Source organism: Episyrphus balteatus, chromosome 4 (assembly GCF_945859705.1).
Source record: "Episyrphus balteatus chromosome 4, idEpiBalt1.1, whole genome shotgun sequence".
Classification (NCBI taxonomy): domain Eukaryota; kingdom Metazoa; phylum Arthropoda; class Insecta; order Diptera; family Syrphidae; genus Episyrphus; species Episyrphus balteatus.
Window position 1 is genome coordinate 80,238,524 of NC_079137.1, and position 12,161 is coordinate 80,250,684.

The window sequence follows — 12,161 nt, forward strand, 5'->3', positions numbered from 1 at the left end:
GGCGTATGCGTAATATTTTTTTCATCTAGTAAAAACTAGAGTTAAACCTTATGATTACGAGATGAGCCTTGTGTTTACGATTGGTTTGATGAAATTTTAACTTGAAGTGCTATTATTTAAACGACTTCAAAAAAAAAATCATATTAAGAGTTCATATGACTGAGGCAATCATAAGCTTTCAAAGCTTGAATATCTAAAAATATATTTTGACAACCGAAGTCCAACTGGCCCATTAGCTCAGTTGGTTAGAGCGTCGTGCTAATAACGCGAAGGTCGTGGGTTCGATCCCCCCATGGGCCAAGATAATTTTTTTATTTACAATTTGCTTAATAAATAATAAAAAATAATTTAATAAAAATAACACTGGTTTACAAAATTAAACTTTTTTTTTGTTGCCGGAACAAAAATATACTTTTCTGAAGGTTTTCGGTGTGCTGAACTTGAATCCGAAGTCAAAAAAATTCTAGCAGCTCCCGTTTTTGAGATATTACCGTTAGAAAGTGCAGCACTTCGGACCTTATTCTTTTATATAAGGAAAATTGTTTGAGCATATTTAGTAACGGTTTTTATAAGAACTATTTACCACCTTTTTAAATCTGTTTAAATCTCTCCGATATCTTTTTTACTTCCCGAGATATCCTCAGTTGTTTGATATTTTTAAAAATTTTATAATGTCATTATCTTCTTTATGATATATGAAGCCAAACCCACTGACTTCAGTTTAAGATATCTCGGGCAATACATAAGATATTGAAAAGATTTAAACAGGTATCGAAAGATGGGAAATAGTTCTTATAGAAACCGTTACTAAATATGCTCAAACAATTTTCCTTATACAATAGAATAAGGTCCGAAAAAATCAAAAATACGTTTTTTTTGCATTTTCTAACGGTAATATCTCAAAAACGGGAGCTGCTAGAATTTTTTTGACTTCGGATTCGAGTTCAGCACACCAAAAACCTTCAGAAAAGTATATTTTAGTTCCGGCAACAGAACCCTTGTTAACCAGTGTAATAATTAGTACAAAATTTATTATAAAATAGGAATGAAAAAAAGAAAAGAAACCAATTTAATTCCGTTTAAGTTCGGTTAACTAATAGACTGTTTGAAACTTCTTAAGCTATTTGGGATGGTTCCAGGAAACTGAAAAATGTTTTAAACTAAGTTTTAAGTAATAAAATAAATTAATTAATAATTCTATATACTTTTTATATCAACTTTCAACGTATTCTCGAAGTGAATCAACAAAGCCAAAAACTCAATCCTTTCAAATTCCGTCTTCATCGTTGTAGGGCTTCTTAAAAATTCCTTTTAGAGTCATTCACAAAAGTCTCAAATGAAACTAAAGATTACCTTTTTTAAATTCAACCAAATGTAAGAAGCTCACTAATCATAAAGTAAACTCTCCTTCTTCTGTCTTCATTTTTCTTTTATTCTCTGTCTTCTAACTTGAAGTTCCTTCAATACCTAGACACATTAATTTTTTTATTTTCCTTTTTTTTAACTTCTATTCAAAAAAAAAAAAAATTCTACGAAAAAGATGAAAGAGTTAAGCAAACCACACTGAAAGCAAACAGTAATTAAAGAAAACTTTTGCCCAAAAAATTTCTAAAGGAAAAACAAAATAAGAAGAACACAGAATCGGAAAAATTTTTGCACCGGCACACTATGTCATAAAGAAAAACCACTAAAGCCTGCAGAGGCATCATCATCAACCAAACAGCCATAGCCAGCCAAAGCCAAGTCGAGCCAAAACCAAACCAAACCAAAGCCAACAAAGTCAAAACCTATTCGTATAAAGCTTAACAAGAAACAGCGAATAAAAGTGAAACCACAGACTTGTCGAAGAAGTCCTACTTTATACAACTAACAAAAAAAAAATAAAGAAGAAATACCAAAAAATAATACAAAAAACAAGAAAAGAAAACATTGCGGAATGTTTTGAATGAAAGAAAGAAAATGTCCTTAAGATTTCGTCCTTTTGAGTTGTAAAAGGAGAGAAAAGAATCCAACTGTGGGATTCTAGGACGGAGACGCTGAATTCCTCTCTATTTATATAAAACTCCCAAGGCTGGCTTAAAAGGACAAACTATAACGACGACGAAGACGAGAAGGACGATAAAGATGACGACGACGACGACATGGGTAATTAAAAACTTTTATTCGCTTTTTAAACTAACAAGAGAAAACTACACAAAGTCTTTCCCTTATTTTGATCCTTTTTCACCTCATAATTTTTTTTTTTCTTTTTTGCAAAGAATTTTTTTTTGTGGGCTTCTTTCCGTCATTCTTTGGTTTCCAAGGAATTTCTTTTTTTTTTACTTTGATTTTTTTTCCCTTCTAGCTTTAACATGCATTCAGACACATAGACCAACAAAACAAGCAAAAAAAAAAAAAAAAACACAAGAAAAATATTTGAGACTTTGAATAAATCGTCTTCATGGCATAATGATGATGATGGAAAACTGAATCCTTTTCTTTTTCACCTCAACCAGAGCCTGATATTGTTCTTCTTTTGCCGTTTTTCCCCCTTCCTTGAATTTTTTCTTTGAGTATTTTTTTTTTCTTTTTCTAAACTGTAGCCTTAAAGTCCTTAAGGTAATGTTAGCTTATGCTTGTGGGACAAAGGAAAAGCAATAATTTGCTTCGCAAATTGCATGACCGCAAGTAAATTTTATTATTTCTATTTCTTTTTCTATTTTCGTTTCTTTCTTTTTTTTTGCAATTCCTTCAAGAGATGGCATTATAATCCCGTTCGTGCTCGTAATTAGCTCAATTAAATTAACACAAAACGACTTTAACAAGAAATATAAATGTTCCATTGCTTTGGATGGTGCTAGTTTGGTGCACTGTGTCAAAGCGCAAAGGAGTAATTCCAAAGAATTTTCAAATAGTTTTTGCTTGCTCGTGTAAGTTACACTTCAAGGACTTTTATTTAATCAGAGCGTTATTGAAGTTTTTTTTTTCGAGAGTTTTTAACACGAATTCTTAAAATTTAATTGGGCTCATAGCTCGAAGATCAATTATCACACTATCAAGTTAAAGCAATATATTTACCAACACATGTGTTTGTAACATATCTCTAAATTGTTGAAAAAAAAATTGATGATAAGGAAATAAGTTTAGTAGTTAGCATTTTGTCAACTTTACGAAAAGTTTATCCAAGCTAATTGCTATCTTATCCAGAGTTCCACAAGGTAGCCATATTGGACCACTTTCATTTATCCTTTTTCTCAATGATATTTTTATTTTATCGCTGGCGACTTCAAACTTTTTCGCGATTCTGCGAACTTAAGTGGCTATTTGAGCATTAGAATGGTGCAACACAAATGTAATGGAACTCAAGAAAAAAAAAAATGCAAAGTAATGTCCTTCTCCAGGCGCAAGAACCCGCATTTATCCTACTATTTTCTAAAAGAATATTATGGTTGAAAGAGTTGAACACTTCAATGACTTAAAAGTCTTATTTGATACAAAGGTGTCGAATTTAATGGTCATTATAATCTAAGTGTTCTTTATTGTGCTTTTGTCCATCCAATCGTTGAATATTGTAGCTGTATATGGTGTCCTAGCTATGATGTAGCCATAAATAAAATTAAAAGTGTTCAAAAACGATTTTTTCTATTTGCTCTTTGATATCTTCATTGGGACTCGGATTTAAATCTTCCGGCTTATGAAAGTCGTTTAAACTTCTGGGACTATCGACACTCAAGAAATGAAGAGAAGTTCTTTTTATCTACCAACTTATACCCGGATCAATCAATTCGCCCTGTATACCCAAAATGCTAAACATCAACACTCACCCAAGGGGAGACGGACAGAATCCCGAAATCCAAAATCCAGAAAACCCTAAATCCCGAAAAACCAAAATCCCGAAAACGCAAAATCCAGAAAGGTCGATTTCGATCAACGATTTTTCCAACCTAACTCAATTACAACAAAACACTGCTGAAAGCACAATAAGAACTTTAAATCATGTAAAAAAGAGATTAACAGAATCATGCACTTCTATTGTTTTTTACGTGTTAACACCTTAATTTCACACTTAGGATTGTTTTCGAAACCGACATCCCGAAAAATTATATAAAATAAAAAATTTGCGCAAATTTTTCATTTTATTTAATTTTTGGGGATTCCGGGATCCCTATTCGGGATTTTGGGTTTTCGGTATTCTGGGTTTTCGGGATTCTGGGATTTTGACCCCAATCCTCGCCCAAGACTTACACCCAACCCTTTCTTTTTACTTACTCGAAAGTGCGTCTGTCTATACGGATAGGCCGATACACTTTAAATTTGGTATGTAGCCGTTTTTTGGCACTGTACCTACCTGCCATATATTAATTTTTTTAAAGTATAACTTTCTCAAAAACGGCTCCTACAATTTTAGTAATATAATATTTTTTAGACAAGGTCTCATCTTTTAGAGCCCCCACACACTACAGACTTTCTATATCGGCCGATAGTTTCGTCGGGTTGGGCTTCTAGTGTGCGCACAGGTGGGTGACTAAATAGTCGACTGGGTAAGAAAAACAAACAATTTTTTCGATCGAACAAACTTTTTGACCGGCCGATACTTAATCGTTGTAGTGTGTTCACTTTCATACATTTTCATACTGATTAAGAGACCGACTAAACTGTCGGCCGATAGAAAGTTTGTAGTGTGCGGGGCTCTTAGTGAAATTTGATTTTTTTTTCAAAAATTGTTATTAACGGTACATCCCGTAGAACGTGTTTTTTTTTTAATTTCTAACTATTTCCCAAATAACTTGGATTTAAAAAAAAATTTGGAATTTATTTTTGAAAAATCAAATTTTCGAAAACGTGACATTGGATTTTTTTTTAAATTTTGATTTAAGGTGTTGATTGCTGCAAACTAGAGCTGGGCAAATCGTTCATTTCAAAAGATCGAATCGTTCAAAGATTGATTTCACCAAAGATTCGGTCTTTTCTATCAATCGTTCTTTCGTTCATTTATTCGAAACCATTTCTTTTTCACTCATTTCGTTCTGAAAAATGAGAGAGGAAACAAGAAATCGCATATAACCTTACATATTAACATTTCAATGCAACCATATAAAACAATTTTTCGTTTATATTTTCTATGAGAGTTTTTTAAAAATTTAATTATCTCCGCTTTTTTTTTGAAAATATATTTTTGGAAAATTTTAATGGTAACTTTGATTATCAGTAAGGCATTATGTCTCCGCCAAGTTCAAAACGTCGAAATAGATACATCAAAAATAAAAAGAAGTCAAGGTCAGATATTCGATAGAAATTCCCAATCGAATTCGACTCAATTCAAACTCTGAACCTGCTTATATAAACTTGTATCAGTTGTATGCATGGAATCGAAAGGATGATTGAGAATGAATGGAATGAACGAAATCCGAGTTCTGAGAGATTTTTTAGATGATTTTTGATTGTGAACGATTTGGATGAACAAAACGTTCTTTTCCACTTCGTGGTTTTTGATTGTAAACGATTTGGATGAACGAAACGCACTTTTCTACTTCGTACTTTCTTATTTTATGAACGAGATTGATATAAGGATTGATTGATTTGGTTTATAGTGATTGCAATCACTCAGAATTTCCGGTGAACGGGTCAAAAAGACCGAATCAATCACGATTGACACAGCTCTACTGCAAACTAGCAGTTTTTTGAAAAACGTCTCTAACGATTTTGAAATTTTTCTTTTCTAAAAATGCATCATAATAAAATAAATTAAACTGCATACCTTTTTTGAAGTTAAATTTCTTTTCAAATATTGTTTTTTGTTGTTTTATTTTAATTTTTCATGCTCATTTACTAAATTTTTTATATAAAAAGTCTTGAGTTCTAAGAGCAGGTTCGTGTGACCCAGTCGAGAATTATATTTTATACCATTCTGAGCCAGAGTTAACTACGGAATTAATGAGCCTTATTTTAATTTATCAATAAATATTTAAAAACCAAAACTATTGAATTGTTTATTATTTAATATTTTTGTATAAAACCAATTATTAAAGTTTTGAGCTTCTTAAACACTTTAGTCTGTAGTAGACTAATTTTTGATATTACTTGTCTTATTTTACTTATTATATTATATTAATTTTATATTATTTGAACCCTCAAGCCTTTGACTATTTTAAGTGAACTTAACTTTAATTTAATTTTATTAAAATTACTTCCATGTTTTCCCTTAAAAATTCCTTCAATGTACACTCTGTGAGTGCCTGTGTGTGTGTGTCTGAATGTTTATCTCCCAGAATGTTTAAGTAAATGTAATTTCAGTTGGTTCCGCTTTCGATGTTGTTGATGATGATCCGTTTTTTATGACCAAGATATAAAATAACCCTTTTCAGAGGCAGGCAGGAGAGCGAGAGACTCAAAAGCAAGGTAGGCCACTACAACACACCGAGTCCTATCTACCGCGAAGGCCAGGAACCAAACCTCTCATAGACTCATATAATCATCATCATTATCCGAACTCTGCAGGAGCAGGCGTTGCAAACCTGATTCTGGTTAACTACCAGACTATATATGGTTGGCCTAGAACTGCACCTACTTCCATAGTAACCAACACACACTCTGAAAAAAAAAAAAAACAGCCCTCGTTGCAGCGCCATAGCAAAATGTGTATACAAAATATTACACTTTATATTTAAACGTGTTGTATACGAAACTCTGTCATAAAGATAAAGGATAAGTGGAAACTTTATGGTTATTACTGGCAAAAGTGTAAGGATAATAATATTAAATGTGATGTGTGTGTCTTATACAACACATAACATAACCCTAGCCCACCACCTCTTTGCCTTTTTCTCTCTATCTCTCGCTTATGCAAGGACCTCCCGAAAAAAAAGGAAGAAAGAAAAAAAAAAAAACTTGCGAAATAAGCTTCAACCAAACTATGTAATAAAATTTCTTATCTCGCAGCTGCTACGTTGTCATTTCGATGATATAGACAGACAGGGAGACATCCTTTGCTCCTGGCAAGGATATTAAATAAAAATTAAATTAGCAAATGGATCAGTTGACTCTTTCAACGTGGATTTCTTGCTGTCGTATTGTTGTTTTTATGGAATTATTGGAATTGCCAATCCAGCCGCTTTTAATTTCTCCATTTCTCTATACCATTTTTGATCTGCTATAGCTAAATAATCCGATAGACGATAACAATTCTATAGATGAAGTTGGGGGTTGGATTGCGTGCTCCTTTCAACGGATATCCTTCAATTCTTCCATTTTGATGGAATTCTTCTTCACCCAGTTTTATTGTTTATTACAATGCATTAACATTTGGCATTAAAGTGCTTGGGCTAAAGCCTGGGCGGGACTCGAGACTCAAGTCTCCAGGACACACAATATAATAATGTTGATGGCTAAATGGTAAATGCAAAAGTTTTGCTCCTGTAAATGTAATTATGTGTGTGGAAATGGGATTTTGTGTTTTGTTTTTGTTCGAGACAGGAGCACAGTGAGAGGATATAAAGCATCTAGAATGGGGCATAATGCATGAAGTGGAACGTTTTATGTTCAAGTGGAATAGGTCCTTTGGGGATGAGTGCGGTATTATTTTAATATAAAAATGTATTTCTAAGATGAGATGAGAGAGAGAGTGACTATACTTTGTTGTTGTGTAATTTTTGTTTTTATTGACATTTAAGAGAGATGAATGGTTTGTGGAGAATTAGATTATGACAGGGAGGTGAAATGAAAGATTTTTTTTTTTGTGGGGGAGATTTGGAAATTATTTATTTGCAAATCTGAATGCCATTATGTTTCATGAAATGAAATTATATTCCACTCTGTTGTCGGTCGTCCAGAGAGGACACACAGGTTAACTTATGGCCCACAAAAATGTTATTCGTGAATAAAAAATTATACTTGTAAACTTGAAAAGGTACTTTTTTTTTATTGATGGTTTTGTTTGGAGGGTAAATGAATGCCCCGAATCCATGGTAAATAGGTAAATACGAAAATTATTTCTTTTTAAGAAGCATTAGAGTGCTTTTTCGTTACAGAGTTTTATTTGAAAAGTGAATAACTAATCAAAGTTGTAGAAGTCCTTGTAATAAATATTAAAAATAATTTGACAAGTTTAATAAAATATTTGTCTAATGGTTAATGGGAAAGTGTAGGTAGTCTACTTGTTATTCGATAAAATATTCAGGCCTTACAAATTCTAACAGAACTGATTGTTTTAGTTTTTAGTAGCTTATAAAATAATGTAATGGAATAATGATTTTTTAGAGACATTTTGCATGTTTAATTCGCAGTTTCTATTTTGTTTATTTATAACATATGCTTACGAAATGATGAATCAGAAACAGAATTGATAAAAGAGATCAAAATGTAAAAAAAAAATTGTTTTAAATCCTGTTTTAAATTGCGTCTTAAAATTGGTTGAGAACGAATAAATTCGGGCTTAGTCTAAAATAAAATTTCCAACTATAATTTTGTATTTTCTTTTTATTAATTTGTTCAAAACTTATTTGGTGATAATTTTTTTTTAATAAAGAATTTTTTCAAGAAATTGTCATTTTTGTCTTTTTTATCATAAAATTAATTTTATACAATTTATCTAACGGTTATTAATTTTTAAGGAAATTCTCCTTTTTTTTAACTTGCGATATTGGACCAAGAAAAATTCGTAAAAAGAATCAAATTCGAAAAAGTTGTATGAATCAAACTTTGGTTGGTTTACAAGATACAGAATCTCACCCCTTCACTAAGAAAAAAAAAGTTTTTAATATGTATTATCATTTAACAGTTTTTTTGATTTTTGACTTTATCATTAACGACTGGATTGTTTTCAACGTAAATAATTTTTGTACAAAAGCAGCAATAGTAAAATTAAGTTATATTTGAAAAAAAATTTTGAATTTAAAAAATGTTTAAATTTCACTCAGGATTTAGAAGCCAATTTTATACTGATTTAAGTGATTTTTACTATGTATAAAACTTGTGGTTTTTATATGAAATTTAGACTTCATAAGCTTAAGAGTTTAGGAAAATACAGTTTTTTTTGTCGATTTTAAGCATAAACTTGATGTTCACCATGAAATATCACGACATAATTCAGTTTTCGAAAAAAAAAAATGTGGCAACGCCACATTTCTGTTATCCGTATTTTTGTAGAAAAGCTAAAAAATAGTTCTGTTGGAATTACTTAATACTTTAAGTACACCAAATTTAATCAAAATTGTTATCGCCGCCGTTTTCGAGAAAATAGAAATAAGTCGAAGGATGACACACGTATTAAGCGAGATAGAAAAAGAAACAAAAAAACAACGGGTTGGGTTCGAAATTCTGTATTTGCCAAAATTCGGATTTCAAAATTCTGTATTCCAAAATTCTGTATTCTGAAATTCTGTAAAAACAAAATTCTGTATTCCAAAATTCTGTAAATGATTAAAGGTAAGTGTAAGGTAAGTGTTTATTTTTTTTTTTTTTGAAAGGTCTTTTATTGACATTTGCTGAAACAAAACTGAAATATTTAAGTAGAACATAAACTCATATTTCCTAATTTTTCCTCTGCGTAGACTGTCACATAAGGTTTTATGTAGAACATAAGTCCTTAAGTTTCGTTTTAGCAAACGACTCTTATACACTGTTATACTTAATTTGTTAATTGAATATAAATTGTTTAACAGGCAAGATGAAAATGTATAAGTTTGGAATATACAGAATTCCAAAAAGCAGAATATTGGATTTGCAGAATTTTGAAAACAGAATTTTGGATTTACAGAATTTTGAAATACAGAATAAATGAAAAGCGGAATAATGGAATACAGAATTATGTTCATACAGAATTTTTCATTCAAATACAGAATTTAGGTCATACAGAATTTTGGTCATACAGAATTTTGGAATGCAGAATAACGACCCGTTCCCAAAAAAAACCCATTAGATATTACAAACAAAAAAAAAGTGTACGAAATTTCAGCCGAACCCATGCCACCGTTTGGGCTGTCGCGATTAACAGACCGACCGACACGGTTGGTATGACGAAACCCACGTTTTTGTACTCTAGGGGAGAGTGGGGCTAAATGTAACAGGGGTAAGAATTAACAGCTAAAAAAAGCGATGTTCCTTTCAATATTAAGAAACGCGTAAAGGAGAAAAATGCTCAATTTTTGAATATCTACCGGCACATTTTCTTCAGATGAAGATTAGACGACAGGGTGAGAAGTTACACTAGTGGTGCCCAAAAAATGCATGTTTGTAACTTTTTTTTTTAATTTTATTTTTGGTCTACCTCTTTACCCGAAAAAGATAGAGTGCTAAGTGTTTTTTTGTTATATGCAACCGTGTTTTGGCTCAAATTGCGTGTATGTGTTATGTCTATATCAGTTTCGCTTTTTTTTTAAATTGATTTTATGTGCCAAATTTCATGCTGGGGCTAGTTGTAACATTTTTCCGGGGCAAGTTGTACCATGTAAAAACCTACCTATACTGAAAAACTGTTTACCTAATATAATTAACAACCCTGAATATGAATGCTTGTAATTGAATTTGTATTTATTTTGAAATTGGAAACACATTTTTGAACCACCATTTGAATTCATAAAGCTTATAAAACAATTTATGAATTCGAATAACTTTTATTTAAGACTACTGTCAAATTTTCTCTGGAAATCTTGGATTTGCTCCACTTTTTACAAATTTGCACCAAAATTTCATGACTAAGATTTGTTTTTATTGTTATTAATTAAAAACAAATAAATATAAACAAATAAAGGTATTTTTCTCTTATTTTTAGTTCTTGGTACAACCTACCCCGGTATGTGTTACACTTTGCCCCGTATGTGGGGTAAGTTGAAACAACACGATTTTTTTTTTGGAAGCTATATTTTTCAACATTACCGTTATGTTTTGCTAAATTTTTATGATGGATCTTGGAGCTAAAACATGGGTCTTTAATTTAAAAAAGGTCTGGTTGACCCACTTTCAAATTTGTAGGAGAACCATCGATTTTAGAAAAAAGTGTTACATTTGGCCCCACTCTCCCCTACATCATCGCAATGTAGGTTTTGATCGAAACCTCGAAATTTTATGTTTACAGGAAACCAATACTTGTCCTATAGAAAAAGTGAAAATCAATTTAGTTTTGCAGGTGGCCATGGCACAGAGGAATGAGTAGATGACTTCAGAGCCAGACATCGTGGGTTCGAACCCAACGGTCGACTCAGAAGTTTTTTCTAAATCGCCAGCTTAACTGAAGCCACCTGTGCGATAACATGAGACAATTGTCAACGATGTCTCCCCCTCTGTGCCACGTAGTTATGTGTTATATGTGTTTCTGTTGTTCTTTCTTTCTTTGTCTTTCTCTTTGTTGTATTAATGTCTTGTGCTGTATCCGCAAAATGGACTAAGTTTCCGAAGCTGTAGTGTGTGTCTAGTCCGTAGATTTATCTTCGGATTAGATTAATATGTAATGTAATGTAATGTAATTTAGTTTTAAAGAAGCTGCATCAAGTTGATTTATTTGAATATTGTTAAAATATATACCAAAAGTATAAGGGCAAGTTTGCAGCCTTGAAAGACTTTTGCTAGCTGCAGGATACAAGAAACGCCTCAAATTTTGGAAATTTGTGCAGTTCTGAAATTGTAACTCCCTAAAAGTGTATCTTATCGAAAAGTTTTTCAAAACAATAGGTAAAACATAGTTTTAAATATTATAAAGGGTCTGCTTTAAAGAAATTGATTTTCAAAAAAATGCAAATAAAAAATTTGAACTTACTTTTTTGTTTTAACTTAAAATCATTCAAACGTTTTTTTTACAAAAAATTTCCTTGAAATCAGCTTAGTTGTAAAACTAATTCAAAAACTAAGAAAAATGTTCTATATGGATGTTCCGTTTACTATGTTTTTTATTTCAAATATTTAATTTACCCTTGTGGGTAACAGAAAAATTTGAATCAAAATCGTTAGAACCATTTTGAGAAAATTGACTTTGATTTCGAACATTTAAATACAAAACAAGGAGTTTTTGGGTAGTAGTTTAGTTTTACATTGGTTTAAAATCGTTCAAAAAAATTTTCTCAACCAATCCTCGACAGGTTTTCAAAGAATGTAAGTACCTTTTTTTTATTTGAAAAAGTTTTTGTTTGAATAGAACATCTTTTAACATTTTTCTATTACAAAAATTATAAATTACTCTTTAATACCATTCA

General features: G+C 31.4%; 1 non-coding gene across 1 annotated transcript; it reads left to right on the top strand.

Moving 5' to 3' along the window:
* The first annotated feature begins 226 nt into the window (after positions 1 to 226).
* Trnai-aau (transfer RNA isoleucine (anticodon AAU)) lies at positions 227 to 300 on the top strand. The gene has a single exon. It is a non-coding gene; the product is annotated as a tRNA-Ile (tRNA).
* Positions 301 to 12,161: the final 11,861 nt, after the last annotated feature.